The sequence below is a fragment of the Lissotriton vulgaris genome, chromosome 3_1 (assembly GCF_964263255.1).
Source record: "Lissotriton vulgaris chromosome 3_1, aLisVul1.2, whole genome shotgun sequence".
Lineage (NCBI taxonomy): Eukaryota > Metazoa > Chordata > Amphibia > Caudata > Salamandridae > Lissotriton > Lissotriton vulgaris.
Genome location: NC_141689.1, coordinates 671,569,520 through 671,591,552, shown reverse-complemented (window position 1 = coordinate 671,591,552; position 22,033 = coordinate 671,569,520). Strand labels below are relative to the sequence as shown.

At 47.0% G+C, this 22,033-nt stretch overlaps 1 protein-coding gene across 2 annotated transcripts in view; it reads right to left on the bottom strand.

Moving 5' to 3' along the window:
- The window catches only part of MACIR (macrophage immunometabolism regulator), a 107,494-nt gene that overhangs the window by 58,456 nt on the left and 27,005 nt on the right, over window positions 1-22,033 (bottom strand). The window contains exon 2 of one of the 2 annotated variants that reach the window (XM_086960995.1): window positions 12,276-12,381. The gene's annotated coding sequence lies outside the window, so the exon portion shown is untranslated. The remainder of the gene's footprint in view (window positions 1-12,275; window positions 12,382-22,033) is intronic. The other variant, XM_086960996.1, reaches the window with a different exon arrangement.

Below are 22,033 nucleotides of genomic sequence, written 5' to 3'. Positions count from 1 at the left end.
CCACAGTAGACCGGGCCCCGGGACATCAGGAGTAAAAGGCCTCAACCCCCACCGGTGGACTCAGTCGCTCCTCCTTGCCACCTGGCCCTCTAAGCAGTGTTCAGATAGAGAGTATTAAAGATTTTCAGGGGAGGACGGTGCACCAAATTAAGCCTAGTTAGGGCTTGTTGTCTCGGATCCGTGCCAGTATACATACTTAATAAGAGCCGCTGCGGTCCTGGCCAGCCCACATTGGAAGCCTTCCTGTAATACTCCGCTGATCATATATCGGGTTCAATCATCGTTTAAGTGGTAGGAAAGGCAGAATTTTCATCAGCATTTTGTGACGCTGGAAACAGTTGGAAGCAACTTTATTAATCCCAGGCAATGAAAAAAAAAACGATCCCTGTATGGGACGTTTTACTTCTAAACAAAAACTCCAAGACTATGTATAACACATTTATACAAAACAATGCAGCTGTTGTTCCTGAAAGAACTCTTTCAGGAACAAATCTGTTTTTTTAATTATATTTTTATTAGCATTCGACGTACATCCAGAGTACAACCCATTTAGATATTACAGTCATACAGTATCTTCACCAGTGTCTATTATAGATCATGTTCCATATTTACAGCTTCTAATACACCAGTGTGCATGGTATTATATTTTGCTACACAATTGGTTCTTTTTAACAGCCTAATTTGTATTTTATATTATAAAGCACGGATATAGAAGTCCACGCATTGCATTTATATAAGTGAACTATACACGAGATATCCAGAGACAAGTTTACGACCTTAACGAGTCTAAGGACTAAACCACAATAGGTTGACGCAAAGCCTATGGAGCGGTACCAGAAGTAGCCCATTGCCTCAGATAATGGAGGTTTCAACTGGCAACAGGCCCTGCCACTTTTAAAATTGTTTGTGGTCTTAGGGTGAGGATAGGTCACATATTGGAACAAATTAGATTTAACACATCAATGGTGTCATTACTCGGGGTAATCTCCATTTATTCTTCCTCTTGGAAAATCCTTCCCAAAAAGTGCATGTGTTTTAAGTAATTTCAACCCTCCTTGTTTGATGTTCCAGGTACAGATGGTGCGCTCCTTAAGTTCCTCAAATATAGACAGAGTATATTTATATCCTTGTAGCCACCTCTAGGGCGAGCGCGGGGAGACTCTTGGCGCATTCGTACACTGCAAACTCCAGGGCTGTTTCTTCAAATATGAAGTGCTCCACTAGGGAAAGGCGGCATTTAAAACACAAACTGCAGGCTCGACCAATAATAATGAAGGCAGGCCGCGACACCGATTTCTTTCCGACTTACTGGCCACTGCGCTTACAAGATATTATAAAGACGAAACCCCATGACTTGAAAATACCACTGATCCAAGGAGGCTTTCTCGATGCAACCAGAAACTCCATCAAAGTGCATGACTCCTTTGTATCAGGTCTCACAAAGTCAATGGAGGCCGGATTTTAACCATAATAATGTAGGTCTACAGCTTTTGGCCGAGGGACATGTAAAATATTACTCTTGGTGTGGCTATCACATTCTAGGACAATATTTCAGGGAACGGCCAATTGCGTTTCCACTAATAGTTGCACGCGGAGTCCTGCTTATTCAAAATAACAGGTCGTCCCTGGAGGTGCTGACACCGGAACCACTGTCCCTCCATACCAGGTCTCCTTTGTTGTACCTCGCACATGATATGAACAATGTAGTCCTCCATTTGTGTGCTCTTGCTTCACTACTCACCAGTGAAAATGTACTTCTTACAATTATAGGCCCGTTCACTAATCTATTTTTAATTTCGTTCCTTTTTTGGTGGGTTTTCAACCGTCACCATTTTTCCTTTCAACTTTTCCTCTCAACTTCACCTTCTAACTCTGGTCGATCTGTGCGTTTAAATGTGCCTTGCAGACATGGGCGTATTCAGAGTGTTGTTGTACAGTGTTCTTTAAAACACAAATCATGCATGGCGACCTCTTCATTATTTTAGTTTTGGTCTTTCTACATTGCAGATCCAGTTGCAAGTAGTAGCGCTGCATCATAGCGGGGATAGTTGTAGGTCGAACCAGACCTTTATTTGTAAAAGAATACGTGTTGGGGCCCAAAGTTTTGGCCAGCAGGATGCGGCCAGCTCTATTGAATGTCGGCGTATAGAATATCCAGGTGGTTAGTTTCGATTCCACCTCATGCCTCTCTAATCCACCACCATGCAGGTTTTTTTTAAAATCCCAGCTTTGCCCTTTGCAATGGCTTTTGCATTTTTTCTCTTCCTCCGTTCCCTCTTTTTTGTACTTTTGCACTGGGTCACAGTCTGACGAGAAAAAATAAATGCTGGTGGGCCCGACCTACAACCTCCAGCTCAAATTAAGCAATAGGTCAAGCCCCGTTTTAAAAGACAAGCACTTACAGGGGACCTTCAGCACACCCACTACTTTACCTCTGGTTGGCATTACTAGCACTCATTTGCATGCTTCTTATTCAATGACTTTCCTTGTCCATCTTGTGTTTGTCCCTCCCCGAAGCATAGCCTTTTTACCATCTCTCGAAATGGCTGGCTACTAGCCTTCAACTGCTTACTTTTGGGGAAATATTTGTATTGTTTTTAGCTCAGCACTGCATGGGAGTGCATGTGTTTTCCAGCCGTCACCTACTTGTGCTTTTGCCCACCCAATTAAAAGCCCCAATGCGGTCTCCCTCTTGTGATGCAAGCTCTGTTTAGTGTATGCTTCTCTTTGCCAAACTCCCCTACTCTCTCTCTATGTTGCTTCTTCTTCATATGTTGCATTTTCCCTTCCCCACCATCCACTCAACATTGCTTCCCGCCCAATATGCCCCTGGTTCAAACAGCAAGTGACTGCCAGTACATCGCGCTTTAAAAGTACTTTTGCGGTAGTTCACTGTTATATATATTCATCTGGGGTCAGTAAATAAAAACGGTGACACACGTGCGTTCTAAAGTCTTCAGACGGCTTTGTCATCGTACTTATTTTTTAATTCGTTATTTAATATTTTTTAATTTTTTTGGTGCTGTACAGAAATGCCTTAAGCCCCTGTCAAAGTCCTAAATGGCTTTCCTAAAGTTCGTTTAACAAGGTCTGTAACTGGGTAATCTAATGAAGAAGAAATGGAGAAGGGGAGGGTGGGGAGGGTGGGGGGCACGGAGTACTGAATGGGATTATGTAGTTAATTTTACACCAATAACGGAAATGAAGTGATCTAAGATTATACTGTGTTGCGCAGAGCTGTAAGACTTGTTTACAATGTTTGTCTGTTTTAAGCTTGCTTTATGCACCTGAATAATCAGTTATAATTATATAAAAAAAGAACAAATGTTGGCATGCTGACATGCTTTCTCATTGGGAATCAGTGATGTAGAATGAATCAAACCGCAGCTTGTCTGTGCATCTATTCTAAATGCTTCTCTGAAATGAGGAAAGTGATAATTTCCCACGCAGTTGGGAACACCACATTTATAAAACCTACTTCAGAGATAAGGAAGGAAATCGACAAAGTCCCCGTTCACTGATGCGAACAACGTATGTGTGAGTTTAGGATACAACGGGCGGCTTGCCATTCACTTTCCTACTTCGCTGGATAAACGGAGAACAGCTTTCACCGGTTATATGAGGAGGTAAAGAGGACAAAATAAAAGTAGGGTGTTCCTTTCTTGGAGTAGGCCTCGGAATTAAATTTACCGTGGTGGGAAAGGAAAAAAGTATTTGTGTCAAAACCTAACCCAGATCACGGCCAGAGGTCGACATAGGCAAATGCTATTCCAAAAGTTACACTGTAAGCGTGGGAGACAGGCTGCAGTATTTTGCACTCTTAGTGTATGGGAGTACTACAGACAGGCAATTCCCTCATTTTCTGTAAAGGTAGAAATAGAGATGATAGTCCATTGTATGTGGGATTTCGTCATTCATTTTGAACTGGACGCCTACTTGTGAGCGAGTTGAGATGAGGCACCATTCACTGGCATATGAACATAAGTAAACCAAACTGTAATGCCCATACATCCAGGAAACTTTACATTGAGTTTATTACAGGTTGAAACACCACAGCAAAGCTCCAGGAAAAAACGCCCCGTCTCGCCTCCAGACCAGCCTGTATCTCCAGGTTCCAGTCAAGGCCTAGAACTCTGGTGATACAGGGGATGAACGCAGGAGCGACTTACAAATAAAAACAAGAACAATAAAAGGTAAACTACAGTGGTAAAAACTAAACATACAGAATAATATGAAAATACATTAAAATAAAATATACAAGGTAATGGAGGACACAACACAAACATTCCATAATAAAAAGAAAACATGAGTTCCTGCTTATTTACCTTCATTTTTTCATTGCCATTATCAGGAGCAAAACAGTTTTTTTCTTTTGGAAAGGCTCATGCTGTGCAGCCATTGTACACGTCGATTTAGGAAACCTTTTAGCCAGCAAGCAAAATAAACTTTCGTGAAATAAATCAGTGCTAAGTCTTGTGATTTAAAGCGCCATTTTAAAACTAGAAAGCACACACTGGAGCTGGGCACACAGAAGAAAGCCACTATTCAAGCAGGCAGATGTTCACCCGCGTCAGACTCACATGACGCTGGAGACAAAAATATTCAGGTCATTCGCTTCAAGAGATCTAGTATCACAGACAGCAGCGTATACTCGAATATATTAGGCAACAACAAGCAGACAATAGGGCATCAGCCCAAGGACGGGTTCAGTCAGAAGAGCATAGAAAAGAGCAGATGAAAAGGAGGGACTAGTAACATACTGACTGAACTAAGAGTAAAAAACTTATTATGAATGTGACAGAAGAGCATTTACATACCGAGATCCGACACTCAATGATTTCATTTATAGGCAGTTTATATGGTGTGAAGAAATTCCAAGAAAGCGTTTTATAAACATGCGGTATCACAGAACAAAATATCAATAACCTCGTAAGGGGATCATAAAAGCCACAGAAAAACAGCAACCAATATTTACAAAGAAATTAACATAACTATACAAAAATGAGATTATAATGTACAGTGACACAGAATAATCTGACCGCACAGAAGAAGTGAGACACAAGTAAGCAAACTAATACAAATAATCAATAATTGTATTAGCATACAGTCTCATGGAGTGTTTTCTGTTACTGCACCACCCTTGCGTATCATTTACAGGTGAAAGTGACCCTGAGGAGTCAGATTCTTCAAATCTTTATTAGCTCATAGGGTGATGCTGCAAACAGTGGATTTCAGCTCGTTTTAGAAGGCGGTAAGCAGCCGATTCCATTAAAAGATATGAAAACACACCAGGACATCAGCCTCAATGACGCCTTGTTTTTTTTTTGGGGGGGGGGGGGGGGGGGGGGGGGGTCTGGTGCCTCAGATAGCTCTTGGCTCCAGGCCCCACCCTCTCCTCACAAGGAGCAAGTTATTTTGTAAGTTAGAAGGTATGCATTTACAAGGAACACACAGGAGAGAGTAGCAGGGGGCTGGAAAACACATACACTCTCTCTGAGAGCTTAACCAAAATGAAAAAGCTCCCTAAACATGAGCAGTGAAAGAATGGAAGACAGACAAAACAGAGATGGCAAAGTGGGATGAACAAAAACAAGTCTGACAAGCTGGCACAAAAAAAGCCAAAGAAGAAGCAAGCAAATAAGGATGAAAGTAAACCCACCAATGATAAGCAATGAGCGGGCTGTAAGCCCAAGTACATTCTTGGTAAGCTCACCATATGAATCTTTCAACCAGACAGCTTGTGCATGCTAGTCTTTAGGCTTGAACAAAAGTTTGCTCTATTATTTTGGGCTTCTTAAAAACCCAATGAGAGGACCCCAGCCTCTGGACAAGATAGTTTGCTGTTTCTATGTGTGGTGCCATATGTGATGAATGAGAATTTGTAAATGTTCCTGTCTTGTGGTATCACTACAGTGAGATCAGACAAGCTGCATGCAGGAGTGTGTTGAGAGGGGAAAGAGGCAATTTGGGAACTGCTATGAAGCAGTATATGCCAGACCCTAACATCAAACAAGTAGTTCAGTCTATCATTATCCAATCTCCAAAGCATGAAGGACTGAGCTGCTTGTTTGAAATCAGGGTCTGGTATGTTATGTTTGTTATGTTATGTTACTATAGTTTTATATAGCGCAAATCACCACTGGTCTCTAAGCGCTTTTAAAGAAAGGAACACAACAAATAGCCACCGGTAGTTCGCCCGCGACCCAACTGGCGATTTAAATTAGAGATGGTGTCTTTATGAAAAAGTGGGTCTTCAACACCTTTCTGAAGGGCAGTAACGCTGGTTCCCCTTGCAAAGTTGCAGGTAGCTCGTTCCATGTTTGGAAGGAGGACCGACAGAGCTCTACCACCCTTCAATTTAAGGTTGAATCTCAGTAGGGTTAGCTTACAGGCTTTGGAGGAGCGCAAGGCACTGCCTGGGATGTACTTTCTCAGACGGTCTTTAATCTATTTGGGAGCCTCTCCATAGATGGCTGTATGGACTATACAGAGACATTTAAATTGCACTCGGTGTTCGATGGGCAACCAGTGCAACTTCTGTAGAAGGGGCGTTGCTCGTGTTCTCCTCGGTAGGGAGAAAATAAGCCTGGCTGCATCATTCTGAACCACCTGCAATTTCCTAAGGAGCTTCCGAGGGAGGCCCTGATAAAGAGCGTTTCCATAATCCAACCGAGAGAGGACTATGGCTGACACAATGGATTGTAATGTCGGAACAGAGAGATTAGGAACACGTTTCCGGAGTTGCCTAAGTAGGCCTACACAGGAGCCCACTACCGCAGAGACTTGGGGGGCCATGGACAGATCTGCATCAATTTTTAGTCCTAATCTTTTTACTACTCTTCCTGGGGGTGGTACCTCCCCAAGTTCGGGGGGCCAGAAAAGCTCACACCAGGGCTGTCTTGTGTTGCGATAATGAGCACCTCAGTTTTGTCCGGGTTAACCTTCAGGAGATTATTTGCCATCCACTTAACCGTAAACCTAAGAAGATTTTTTACTGAGTCTTGAGCCTGGCTGGTGTTATCAAGTTGGACCAGCAATTGCGTATCATCCGTATAGTTAACACCTTAGCTGCATGTAAATATCCCTCCCCAGTGCTGCGCTGTCCATTGGAACTAGTGCTGAATGGACGTCCAATGGACGTGCGCAGCACTGGGGAGGTGGCGCTCGTGACGACCGTTGGTCGTAAGCAGCGCTTAAGAGGTTAAAAACTTGGCAGTTTCTATGTGTTAGCTCTTCCACTAAAGGTTGTAGGTAAATATTAAATAGAAGAGGGGATAGTGCAGATCCCTGGGGTACGCCACAAGTCACAGAACTAACAGAAGATAATTGATCTCCCATTTGCACTCTCTGAGTCCGGCCAGTTAAAAAAGGATTTAAGCCATTTAAATGCTTGCCCCATTATTCCCAGTTTTGATATACGGTTCAGCAGGATGGCATGGCTGTCCGTGTCGAATGCTGCTGACAGATCTAAGAGAATCAGGGCACATGGCTGTTTATTCTCGGCCCTGATTCTCAGGTCGCCAACAACGGAGGGCATCACCAGCTCAGTGCTGTACTATGATCTAAAACCTGCCTGTCTGGGATGGAGGAGTCCATGATCTTCCAAATAGCTAGCCAGAGTATTCAGGACCTGCTTTTCCAGGATCTTTGCCAGGAAAGGGAGTTGGGAGATGGGCCTGTAGTTTTTTAAAGCTTTTGTATCCGCCCCTACTTTTTTCAGGAGGGGGATAACCCTAGCTTCCTTCAAATTCACTGGCAGGTATCCCGAGTCTAATGACTCATTTAGTAGATACAGCAGCTGCTTCTCCAAACCCGGCAAGGCCATTTGTAATATCCTCGAGGGACAAGGGTCCATTCTGGAGCCTGATTTGATCTGGTGAGCTATTACCGCCAGACTCACTTCATCGATGCATGGACTATTCAGATTCCTGCTCAGGTCTGGGGGATTGGATGGATCTACTACGCTGAGGTCAGTCGAGGTTCTAGTGATGTCCTAGATAATATCCGGACTTTCTGGAGAAAAAACTCCTGGAAAGTGTCACAATCCGGGCGGTCGTTTATTGGAGCTTTACCCTCCATCTGCTTAAGTTCCTTCAGGATGGAAAAAATCTCTTTTTGCTTATTACCAGCTCAGCCAATTATGTCCTCATAAAAGGCTGCCTTCCTGAGAAGGATGTCTGCTTTATATTTAGATAGGAGAGCCTTATAGGTATCAGAGTCCGCTAGGTTATAGTTCAGTCTCCACCTCCTCTCTGCTTGGTGCAGAACGGTTTCATCCTAGGGGGTCAGAGCTGAAATTAAGCTCTTTTCGCCAGTAAGTTTTTAGGTGCATTGAAGTGAACACAATTCTCCAGGATGAAGCGGAGAGGTTCAGCACAGTCCACAAATTTATGGCAGTGCTTACTTGCTGATCTAATTCGGAATTGGTAAAGAGCAAAAGGGGAGAGGGTAAAATCAAAAGGAACTCGAGAACCGTTTAACTTCAGATTGTGTTGCATCATCCATGTTTGTATGTCATCACAAAATTGGGCCATAATCTCTACAGCCATTAATACGTCAAGGAAAAAGAGGAGGCAAAAGTAGCACCTCTATAATGCGGAGAGCGAGAACATTTTTAGAGCTATAGTCTACATGCTGCATCCTGAGCTTAGAGGTTATACAATGTACCATACAATTAAACAGTCCAATGATGTGGGATTTTATAAAGTACCTCCTAGGTCAAAGGACGAGATGGTTCAGAAAACCACCCATCCAGTATACAATCTACTTGTACCACTAGGTGGCACACAGTGAGGTGAAAAATACCCTCAGTTTATGGTGGGCTGATACTGTCATGTAGGAGGGTTAACATTCAAGCACTCTGAGATTATGCAAGCTTTCTAATTAAACTATACTGAATATACCAGGCTCTATTTAAATCAAATATTTGAATATTTAACCACATACCTGCTGACCAAATTCCTCTCCTGTGCTGGGCCATAATGATCTTGGGTGTGGTCATGACAAGCTCAGCTCGTCATGAGCACAGGAGCACTGTGCCTCATGACGAGCTGAGCTCGTCATGAGCATCGAAGGGGTTAAAGATTCTGCGTATGCAGGGGATCAATTACCGTAGGAGTTCTATTTAGACCAGTTCACTGATCATGGTAAATCTAAGACTATTTTGACCAACAAAGTACCGGATACACCCTGAATTTTTTTTAACACTACTGGGAGCCCCTACGATTACTGAAGGAGAATCCCCGAAAGCGTTTTTCCCATTAAAAAGGACAAAGGCCCTCACTCACTGAGGTGACATTCTTCATCATCTGGCCCCTCCTCACGGTGGGACCTCAGTAGATCTCTTTAGCTGTAGGAGTAGGTAAGTATGACTAGCTGTTTGTTTGCAAACACCCCTGGTACCAGTAACTAAAAGTAAAAAAATTGGGTGGAGGGGTGACCTTTGTGTAACTTGTATTGTTCACTCTCTGTCACATGGTTAAAAACACTGAACCTGGGGGGAGGGAGTGGGGCTGTGTGATACATTCACCTAGTATTATGCCAACATGTTTCGGCGCACATCGAAGGCCCTGTTGAGTCCAGGGTATTCATCATGGCAACAGGTCCGCCTAAATCCCTAGAGTAACCCTGCTCTAAGTCAATACTTTCATTACGCCAGAGTTCCGATGAAAGCATAGCTAGATCATTGTTCTAAATGCACCACTGCTCTATTTCTTACTTTATCTTCTGGGGTACGTGTCTCGTGTATTGCTCTGGCAGTACAAGATTCTGAAATGTGACTGTAAATAAATTCACATAATAATTATTTTCCCGTGGCATGCTAGGCAGTCATCTGAGGAGATCACACAGAGGGACCTGCACATGACCACACTATATACATTCTTAGGTGTAGCACTTTATCTAGCTGCCCCTCAGTTTCCTTAGTTGAGCATATGTCAGATGCCATCAACATCAATGAGTAGACGTCTACAACTAAATTAATTTAGTGCTGTCTGGTCAGACAAAATGTGATAGGCCCAATCCTCAAAGCTACCCACAAGCCGAAGTTTAGCTACACAGAACAAAAAGGTGGTTTTGCACTCCTAAAAGGATTTACTTACATGTGGATTTCTGCACAGACCTAACCTACTCCTGGCAGGCTAAAAAAGGCAAAGATTTTTATAAGGGGGTCGTGCCTCATGCCCCCCTCAAGCTGCCAAAGGTTCACAAATGTGAGCCAACACCAGTAAAGCTAGCCGTAGTCAGGTCGTGGCTTAGACCCTGGTTAACCTGGCACACCGCACATCCGAAGGTGAAACTTGGAGAATCTGGTAGGCTGCTGCCCCGAATGAGGTAGACTGAAATAGTCCACCCATCTTACACTATTTGGTGTTAGATTACAGCAGCTCTTGCTCTCACTCCAGATTGATCAGAATGCATCCTTCCAGCCTCGTATTATTTCTTCCCAGTTTTCACTATTAGTAGAGAAATTACAATTCAGGGCAAAAAAGAAATAGTGTGCGGATATTGTAGGTGAAGGGCTTGTCTCCATGCCCATCTCCACTATTAAATCAGGCAGCAGCAAACTGTGTTTGCAGACGATAGTTGGTCTTGGTCCGTGTTAAGCATGCTCTAAAAATGCATCTGAAATTGAAGAGGCCACTCACTGGCGGGTGCTAAGACAGGCCAACTGAACCTTCACACTTGTCCCCAAAGTGCTGCACTATCTGCGCTTACTGCTGCAACACAGACTGTTCATGAATAAGCTGCCAGGATGGCATGTGACTAGGGCCTCAACGACCATGATATTCACAGGAGTAAGACAACACTGCCAAGAATCACCTACAGATCTGATTATCGTTGAAAGGATACGCGATTTAAACAGCAGTGAACTTTGCACTTTACAACGCCTGGTAAGTTGCTTGCCATATGTATCAACACATTTCCCCATAGACACAGAATGGACAAAACCCTTTGATACATCTGGCCCTTACTCTGTAGTATGAAATATGAAAGCTCCCCTTCGTTTATCCAGACTTCGCCATTCATTCATTTCTTTACCACAGCTACAAGGGAGTATGCCAGTCACACCAAAATACGAACGTTTGATGGTGCCCTTATTTCCCAAGAGTTGCTTACATTGGATAAGAAAGCTGTTTAGATAACAGCAGTAGACAGCTGGTAACTTACTGTAAGTCAACACATCTAACAGGAAACTAACTGGCTAACTAGGAGGCCTCAAACATGTGGGAAATTCAGCAATTAACTAATGCCTCCAAAAATATTTTCAAAACATTCTCTCTTTTTGCATTCTTTCGATCACATTTTATCAACAGAGACCACAACCAATCATATTGTTCGTTCCAAACAGCCCTAAAAATTACAAAAAACATTGGAAAGGCCAAGAAGGCTAGCTCTAACGCGCAAACACAGCACATGCAATTTACGACTGTTGTATGCATAAACACTTTCACTCAAAAGTAAATAATGATGGCTTTCCCAATACTGGGAAAATGAATCATAAAAGACTGAATACGAGAGAAAAACGATGGTGTGAAGTGTGATGATAGAGTGATGATGGAGTGTACTCTTCAGATGTAAAATAGTTCTCATGCATTCTAATAGAGCCATGGAGGTGGAATGACAAAACCAAACACCAATCTCAAGAGGTGAGGGAGTTACATACTTCTGGGTGGAGGTGTGTATATATGTATATTTTAAGTAACTGATAAAAATATTTCAGGTAGACAACTGTGCTGTCAAGCCAGATCTACTAATCAATAATTAGCATGGATATCTGAGATCGAAATAAAATAATTGAACTCACCATCACATTTATAGTACTATTCTTACAAGTCCACATACATCAAGCAATTTCACCTTCAACACACAAAGCACAGATGCCAAAGATATTTTGTGTTGTGCAAAAAACATAACCGCTTCAAATAGTGGGGTTCTGTGACCATCACGACTGCTCTTTTCCATTACCATGCCCAATGTGGACTATGGAAATGACCAACTGCTATGCCTAAAGAGCTAACCTCAAATCACACATGAAGCATTAATAAAACAGGGCTTCTAATGCAATGCGTAATACCTACATCCATTGGATTACAAGACTCCAATTGCAGTACGGATTCCCAGCAAGGAACACCGATTGCCTTATGCTCAAATTTGGCATCAGTTGTGGCAGTACTATAAGAGCCGAAGTATGCCCCCCTTCCGATACAAGATACAGATGGGTAACACCACCACACTTCTCTCCACAACCTTTTCGGTGCTTCAGTGTAACATACCTTATTTTACCTGTATTCAGTCAGAAAGATCTTCAAATGATCATCAACAGACTTCATCCAGAACTGGGGTCACATCCACAGAAAAAGTCCAAGAACATTTCCGCCCCTTAAAAAAATAAAAACATTAAAATGTTTGGGATTTTTCATAGGCTACAAGACCGAAGAGGAGGCGATCTGAAACTAGCATGTCAAGTAAATCAATGTCAATTGCATTAAAGCTCACAAATCCAAACATAACAAATTTATAAAACACAATGTTAAGTGTATTTCGAAATTAGCTAAATAAACGTAGGGCAACCAACAATGAGTAACTATATATATATAAATGTAGGATTGTTTAGTGTTGGAATATACGTCTTAAATACATCAACCTGAGGGCTGCTTTCCTAGCCCTCCCAAGGAATTTCCTGCTTTTAACCAAGTACATCCAAAAAAAAAACGGATACTGGCAAGTCTACCTCTTTTTGTATTCGGAAGTCATGGCTGGCAGGACTTACCTGCCATAGGAAGAAGGATTTGAACATATCAGTACCCGATATATCTTGGGCCTATTGCTGTGCTCAATGTATTTCAATGTATACCATTCAACTACAGACATTACCTCATGCAGTTAAAATTCTTACACACAAGATCGCCTGGCTAAATTTACGCCAAACATTGATGTTGCGTGTAAAAGGTGCGTCAGGATAAAGAAACAATTTCTGACAGGATACCTTATATGAATTACGAACGTTTGCATGTAACGTAGTTCCTCATTTTTCTCTCTCATTTTCTTGTCATAATGCCTTCGACAGGAGTTCTCCATTGTCAATGAGGTGTGTTTTGCAACAAATACATTGAATATCGCTAGGAAAGTGACTAATGTAGTATTTTAAAATGATCAAAAAACAATAATGTGTGGTGCTGGTGAGTACAGAAACGAATGACATTTTCAGTTTATGTACTGTGGACCTAGGTTTTCTGTTGGATTTTATTTTTGGGAAGATTTATTATTTACAGCCCTGATGAACCAAGTACGCAGGCCGTTTTTTTAATTACCTTGGAACTTCTATAAACTAATGTTTCTGAAGAATCTTATTAATGATATTAATAAATAAGTTATGACTGACTTACCAGAAAGTTCCCATTTTTTTTACATGAATGATGGCAGGACTTCACACTGGGATCTTGGCCCACCCTCCCACCCCCAACACAAGTAGTCTTTGAAAACACAGTATTGGGCAGTGACTAAACTGGGGAGTGGCCCTAGTTGGGCTGAAAGTTCCTTCTTCACATCCTCAAACTGAGTCTCAGGGAGAACATGTCTACCAATGAAATGTGTTACCCTCAACTGAGCACATACTTTGTTACGGTAAGGGAAAGGCAGCGACAAGTGCTTCAAGCTTATGCAACTGAGAGAAAGTAATCTGGAACATTGACCCAAAACACTATTCAAGCTGCTTGGCCAAATGTAACAATCACACCAACTAAATAACATTGGTTGGTCTTCCCTGGACAGTACTGGGGGAAGAATCAGCAAACTTTAATCATGAAAGTATAAAGAAAAGAACACAACGTTTCAGGAAGGGAGCTTTAGAATGCATGATATGATGCTTGTGCCAGAGGCCACTAATAGGCCACTTCGAATACTTGCAGACTAGATCAATGGGGTCTTGCAATTAAGAACTTGTTCAACAAAAGCCACTGGAAGTGCTAAAGAGGAATTCAAGACATAAGAGACTTGCATTCTTAACTAACACATTGGATAATTTTGAATAGGGGAGCACAGGGAAAGATGCATCTGCTAAATTAATGAAAGCCCAGCCTTTCCAGCAAGAACCTGCAATCCACTGAGGGCCTAGTCCCTCTAGTCAGAAGGGGAGGTAGGAAGTAGATATTACCAAGCCTAGTCATGTACCTGCCCAGGAGCATCTTTCTGCAAGCTACACAAAGCCTTGTGCCAAACCGCTTCAAGCACTGCCAGGGAAATGAAACGAAGCCTCAGTTGGCACTAAATGCTGGTACAATTTAAATTACTATAATTAGGAACTTTATAATTCAGCCTCCAGGGTCAGGCTCATTTTATACTCAAGCAAAACGTATCCAGTGGCGGGTAAGCAGCTGTGGCACTGACCTTGTGACTCAAAGAAAACAAACCCGAAGAAACCAAGACGAAGTTTATGTGTAACTGAAAGTAAATATGCAGCACTTTATAGATGGCATAAATCAATAAATAAAATAAATAGGTCTTCTCTCTACCGATCATGAACATTTAGAATGAAGCCTGAACTAACTGTAATTGCCAAATTCTCTCAACTCTACTATAAATGGGGGGGCCCGTAGGTGTAGGCCAAGTACACAACTGAAATCTTAAAGTATGAATCGGAGACACTCTAAACCACAAAGGATCAACCGGATGATGGCTGAGAAATGTTACATATTTTTTTTAAGTAACCCAAGTTCTTAGGTATGTTATGGTGATTTGAATAAGATAGGTGAACTGTAAGCTGAATCAAAGGCTCTCTTGCATTTAGGCCAGTCCCTGAATGAACAGATTCTTTGGTAAGGCATACACCACCATGACCGTCTGCACATGGGCGCTCGCTCACATTTACACCAGACTGGTTAGGCTCACATCAGTGCACCTGAACGTCAAAGGTGTTAACTGACTGGTTGATTAGTATTAGAGGAGATAAAGGTGACATTCTATACATACATTCTTCCCACAAAACTCCTGCTTTGCACCCAAATATACTAGGCCAATGAAAAACCAAAAACAACTGCCTACTCCTCTCGTGACATAATTCCATATTGAAGGGAATAAAGAAGGATCAGCAATGGAGGTTTGTCATAGTATCAGTTCCAAGTGAGACATAAATATCTTCATAATGCCGTCTGAAGCCTTTACCAGGCAACTGGGGAGTTAACTAGATATTATAGTAAACACAACTAAAGAACTTGAGGTACAGAGTTAAACCAGCCCAGGATACAAGAACAAAATAGGAGTACCACAGAAGCATAACCGTTCTTATGCTAAGCACGTAGCCTATGTAGCTCCCAACTGACTTTATACTGAACATTCAGACATGGAGCCCTTTAGATACAAGGATAGGAGTGAGACAAAGAAAAGAGACACTACCTGCATAATACATCTTTACAAATAACACGGTTCCAATCAAACTCTGCACCAAGCACCAACGATTCCATAATGAAAGTATGCTAGAACAATGAAAATGTGAGTCAATGATGCACACCTCTCACCCAGGTGACAAGTCGCTTCTTCACTAACATACACAAAGCAAACACTGGACTCTCGTGATCTCTATTAGATACACATATCACAAAAAAATAAGATAAAAAAAATACAAAAACTCACTCCAACACCACAAACAAGATAAAATGGCACAAGATACAACTCTTCACCACCCACACGGCTACTTTAAACCCCTAATCCTGTGTCTGCACTAGAAAAACACCACCACCCACAACACCACACTCAAAATCCTTCACCCACATAAGGCACAGGTCTAAAGCACAAGTTACTACTTGTGTAACGATATATCTGTAAGAGACATTAGTTAGTGATAGATTCCTTACCTTAGAATATCCCCAGGCGTCAGACTGGATCCGGAAATTTTTGCGTAGCAATACCCCTGCGCGCCGGTAGGCGTCGTCTGCGGCTCCGCGTCCGTCGTCGGCGTCGTGAGCGCCGGGATGACGTCATCGGAGTATATAGACGGCGCCCATGCGCGCTGACGTCAGTTCTGATAACACAGCTTTTCCGCGCCAGATACGCAGAGCCATGATAGAACTAACACTGGTGCCATTGAAACTAGGGCCCTGAAAGGGGATGACCTTAACCCTAAATATCGGTTCGCAGAACGGGGAGGATGGGAGGGCGGTAAGGAATCTATCACTAACTAATGTCTCTTACAGATATATCGTTACACAAGTAGTAACTTGTGCATCTGAAAGAGACACGTTAGTGATAGATTCCTTACCTTAGAATAGATACCCCAGCAATACCAACCCCGGTGGTGGGTCTGCGAACCAATATCACACCAGAAAGTCCTGGAGGACGGAACGGCCAAAGAAGCCATCCCTCCGGACTTGACTGTCCAGGCAGTAGTGTCTTGCGAACGTGTGCAGCGAGGCCCACGTGGCTGCCTGACAGATGTCCTGCAGGGGGACACCGCGGCCCAGGGCAGTTGTCGTTGCCGTGGCCCGAGTGGAGTGAGCCCGCAATCCAGCCGGGGGCTCCTTCCTCGCCATGGAGTAGCATGCTTGGATGCACAAGATGATCCACCTGGAGATGGTCCTCTTGTGTACAGCCTTTCCCTTCTTCGCGCCCACGTAACCAACGAAGAGTTGGTCATCCACCCGGAATTGGCGAGTGCGGTCTAGGTAGTAGGAGAGCGCACGTTTTGGATCCAGACGGTGGAGCCTCTCCTCCTCTTTCGAGGGATGCGGAGGCGGAAAGAAGGTGGGCAAGGTGATGGACTGCCCGATGTGGAAGGCCGTGACAACCTTGGGCAGAAATGAAGGTCGTGTACGCAACACCACCTTATCAGGATGAACAGATAGGAAAGGCGGAGAAGAAGAAAGAGCCTGGAGCTCACTCACCCTCCTGGCAGAGGTGACGGCAACCAGGAAGGCCGTCTTCAGCGTAAGGAGACGAAGAGGACAGTTATGAAGGGGCTCAAAGGGAGCACACATCAGATAGGTGAGAACAAGATTCAAGTCCCACTGGGGCATCACGAAGGGAACAGGAGGGAACATGTGCGTGATGCCCTTCAGAAATCTACTCACTATAGGGGACTTGAACAAAGAAGGCTGATCTGGTAGCCTCAAGAAGGCTGAAAGAGCAGAAAGGTACCCTTTAAGAGTGCCCAGAGCAGAGCCCTGCTGGGCAAGGGAAAGAAGAAAGAGCAGCACTTCCGAAAGGGGTGCAGAGAGGGGATCCACAGCCTTTGCTGCGCACCATGCCACAAATCTATTCCACCGGCAGGCGTATACCGACTTTGTGGAGGGACGCCTGGCTGCCAGAATGATGTCACAGACTTCGGGAGGCAAGTCAAATGGCCTCAACTGCCGCCGCTCAATCTCCAAGCTTGTAGGTGGAGACTGGACAGGTTCGGGTGCAGGACCGTCCCCTGCTGCTGCGACAGAAGGTCCTCCCGAAGAGGCAGACGAATCGGGGGATCGACTGACATGCTGAGTAGCTCGGGATACCAGTATCTTCGAGCCCAGTCCGGAGCCACAAGGATAACTTGGGCCCGGTCGCGCCTGATCTTCTTCAGCACTCTGGGCAGAAGTGGTATAGGCGGAAAGGCGTACAACAGGCCGCAGCTCCACTCGCGACGAAAAGCGTCTCTGAGCGAGTGCCGCCTTGGAAACTCCAACGCGCAGAACTGCTGACAATGCGCGTTCTCTTCTGTGGCGAATAGATCTAACCAAGGCTCTCCCCACTGTCGAAAGAGACCTTGCGCCACGTCCGAGTTCAGACGCCATTCGTGATCCATCATGCACCGGCGGCTGAGTTCGTCCGCCCTGGCATTCAGAGAACCTGCCAGGTGTTGAACCACCAGAGTCACGCCCTGATTTCCCAGCCACTGCCAGAGGCGCAGAGCCTCCTGGCAAAGGGTCCACGACCCCACACCGCCCTGTTTGTTGCAGTACCACATGGCGGTGGTGTTGTCGGTGAACACTTGCACCACGCTCCCCCTGACAGAGGGGAGGAATGCCTTCAGTGCAAGACGAATCGCCCGCAGCTCCAGAAGGTTGATGTGGAGCCGGGACTCCGCCGGAGACCAGAGGCCTCTGATCTCCGCCTCTCCCATGTGGCCTCCCCAGCCCTGGAGGGATGCGTCCGTCACAACTACGTGCTCCGGCTGGGGTAGAGAGAGGGGTCTGCCACTGACCCAGTCGCGGTCCGTGAGCCACCACTGCAGTTGCTTCGCAGTGCCCTCCGAGATCAGGACATGATCGGACAGGTTGCCCTGATGCTGGGCCCACTGAAACTTCAGGTCCCACTGCAGAGCCCGCATCCGCCACCTGGCGTGACGCACCAGAAGGATGCAGGAGGCCATCAGTCCCAGAAGCCGCAGCGTCAACCTGACCGAGACCCGGGATAACGGCCCGAAGACAGGAATCAGAGCCTGAATATCCCGAACCCGCTGCTCGGGTGGGTAAACCCGAAACTGCGCCGAGTCGAGAACCGCTCCGATGAAGAGGAGCTTCTGAGAGGGACACAGGTGTGACTTCGGCACATTGATGGAGAACCCCAGCAAGTGCAGGAGGTCGGCCGTAGTCTGGAGGTGGCTGACGACTGTCTGGGGCGAGCCCGCCTTCAACAACCAGTCGTCGAGGTAGGGGAAGACTGATACCCCTTGCCTGCGCAGATGGGCTGCGACCACCGCCATCACCTTCGTGAACACCCGTGGGGCGCTGGTAAGGCCGAAGGGGAGCACGGTAAACTGAAAGTGCTCTTGGCCTACCGTGAACCGCAGGTAACGCCGGTGGGCCGGCAGGACAGGGATGTGGAAATAGGCGTCCTGCAAGTCCAACGCTACCATCCAGTCTCCTGGGTCCAGGGCAGCCAGGACCTGAGCCAAAGTGAGCATCTTGAACTTCTCCGTCCGGAGGAAGCCGTTGACGTTCCGCAGATCCAAGATAGGGCGTAGGCCCCCTTTGCCCTTCTTGGGTACCAGAAAGTAGTGGGAATAACAGCCACGTCCTACTTCTGGCCCAGGAACGCGCTCGATGGCCCTCTTGGCCAAGAGGGCCGAAACCTCCTCTTGCAGAAGTTGCAAGTGATCCCCCGACACACGGTGGTATTGAGGTGGCATGGATGGAGGGGAAGACTCGAAGGGGAGGGAGAAACCCCTTCGGACAATTTGCAGCACCCACCTGTCCGAAGTGACTGTATGCCAGTGGGAGAGGTGATGGCGAACCCTGCCTCCCACAGGCGTCACATGGGCCTGAAAACTCGGACTAGGAAGGTTTTGAGGCGGGGGCTGCTGAGGGAGGTGTGGACTGGCCTCGCCGCTGGCCCCGACCACCGCCACGGCGGTTCCCACGGCCGCCACCGCGTTGCTGAACATTCTGCGGCGCGTGGCTGACGGTCCGTGGTGGGGCGCCCCTTCCGTGGCCACGAAAGGAGCGAAAGGCACCCGATTGCTGGCGTGGGGCCGCAAGGCCCAAGGACTTGGCCGTGGCCCTGGAGTCCTTAAAACGTTCCAGCGCATGGTCTGCCTTGTCGCCGAAGAGGCGACGGCCATCAAACGGCATGTCCAGGAGAGTGGCCTGGACATCGGCCGAGAAATTGGCGGACCTCAACCAGGCGTGGCGTCGAACCGCCACCGTCGTTGCCATCGCCCTGCCCAGTGAGTCCGTGGTATCCAGCCCACACCGGATGGAAAAGCGTGCCGCATCTCGGCCGTCCACAAGGGTTTGGCTGAGTTTAGCCCTGACCTCCTCAGGGCATTGTGGCAGCACCTCCGCAACCGTGTCCCACAGAGTGTGGGTGTAGCGGCCCAAGAGACAGTTGGTGTTCACTGACCGGAGCCCTAGGCTCACAGACGAGAAGACCTTCTTCCCGAACTGCTCATATCTCTTGGATTCCCTGTCGGGCGGGGCCAACGGGAATGCGGTCTGGGAGTTGGAGGCCTGGATGACCAGGCTCTCGGGGGTGGGGTGGGTGGACAAAAAGCAAGGGTCGCCCGGTGCCGGGCGGTAGCGTCTGGCCACGTTCCTATCCACAGGGGGACCTGTGGCGGGCTTGGACCAAGTGCCCAGCAGAACGTCACACAAGGCCTCATTGAACGGCAGAAGGGGCTCCGCGGAGCCGGACTGCTGTTTGAGTACCTCAGTGAGGAGATTAGTCCTCACGGCCGCGACGGGGAGCTCAAGGTTTAGGGCCTTAGCTGCCTTCGTCAACACTACACTGTAAGCAGAACCCGCCTCCGAAGCCACAGTCGGGGGCGACGTAAATCCAGTGTCTGGCGAGGGGTCAATACCACTGGCCTCCCCAAGCTCATATGTCCAGTCCTGATGAGACTGGCAATCACGTGCCAGAGGGTCCTCGGACCCCTCCCATTGCTCCTCGTCACCCGGCTCCTGGAGACCAGGATTAACAGCCAGGGCCTCCTCGTGGAGATAGAACTCTCCGAAGGCCGACGGAATCGGCGCCCAGCGGCGCCCCTCCGACACCTGAGCAGGACCGTAGGAAGCATTGGGGTCGGCAACCACGTCGGCTGCCGGGGACGACACCTGAAGGGACGTCGCCGGCGAGGTCGTAAGGTCGACCGGCGAGGTCCCGGATCCGGAGCCGGATCCAGCGAGGTCGCGCGGCGCCGGGACCGAAGTCGCCAGCGGCGCCGGGGCCGAAGCACCCGACGTCGTCGGGGCCGAAGCGCCCGACCCGGAAGGACCTCCAGACGGAGCCGATCGGCCCGAAGGCGCCACGGGAACCGACTGAGGGAGGGCCCTCATGGCCATGAGGTACCTCTCGACCTCCTCCTGCGAGGCGCCGTGCCCAGGGACCCGAAGGTGTGGGGCAGGCGGCGACGCTTGCGACTCCCGCGGAGCCGCGTGGGCGGTGTCGCCCGAATCCCCGGTCGCATCGAGCGAGCGACGGGGCGGGTCGGAGGACCGATGGTGTCGCTCCGACCTCTCATGCCTCTTACCTGAGGACTTGGAACCAGACGATCGGTGTCCACTCCCGGAACGTCGATGACTCCGACCTCGCGACCTGTCCCTCGACCTCCCGTGGGACCGGGACCGGGACCTGGAGCGGCGCGGGGCCGACTGCCTCAACTCGAGACGCTTGCGGGACCGCTCCCGCCTAGCCTTCGACGTCAGGGCCCGGCAGTCGGAGCAGGTTCGATCGTCGTGGTCGAGGCCTAAGCACTTCAGGCACCGGCGATGGGGGTCCGTGACCGACATGAGTCGGCCGCACTTCGAGCAAGGCTTGAACCCGGGCATCCCTGGCACCGATAGTCGAGAATCGACTGACTAGAGGATCAAAAAGATCAAAAAAGTTTTCAGTCAAAAAGTGACTGGGGGTAGAGCTTCTTCCGGATCTGCGCTAGCTGGCGCGGAAAAAAGAAGAACTGACGTCAGCGCGCATGGGCGCCGTCTATATACTCCGATGACGTCATCCCGGCGCTCACGACGCCGACGACGGACGCGGAGCCGCAGACGACGCCTACCGGCGCGCAGCGGTATTGCTACACAAAAATTTCCGGATCCAGTCTGACGCCTGGGGATATTCTAAGGTAAGGAATCTATCACTAACGTGTCTCTTTCAGATTGTGGATTTACAGCACTAGCACATACCACAACATTTACAATCACTAGCTCGCCCACACATGTGTACATACAATGGGGTAACTTTAAAATGCATGTTCGTGCGCATGCACACTGGCAACCATCACCTACATCTCACAGGCATTATATCACTATGGATTACTCCTACGCTTCATACACCACAAATGATTACGTATTCCTGAATGACCTATTAGTGAGAGAGGGTCTCAGCAAAGCTACAGTAACTTTAAGGGGGTGAGCAGGGAGGGATACTCTAATTCAGAGGAAGGGATATGGCACAAGCAGACGGAGGATTCCCCATCTAAACTAAATTTAGAAATACTGTATACCAGATGACGAGACTCATGTGAGGCAAGCATCACTCTGAAATACCTTCAAGGCACTTACACAAGGTAACTGCATAGAACTAGCACTAAACTGAATAGGATGTGGGCTGCATGGTGGCAAAA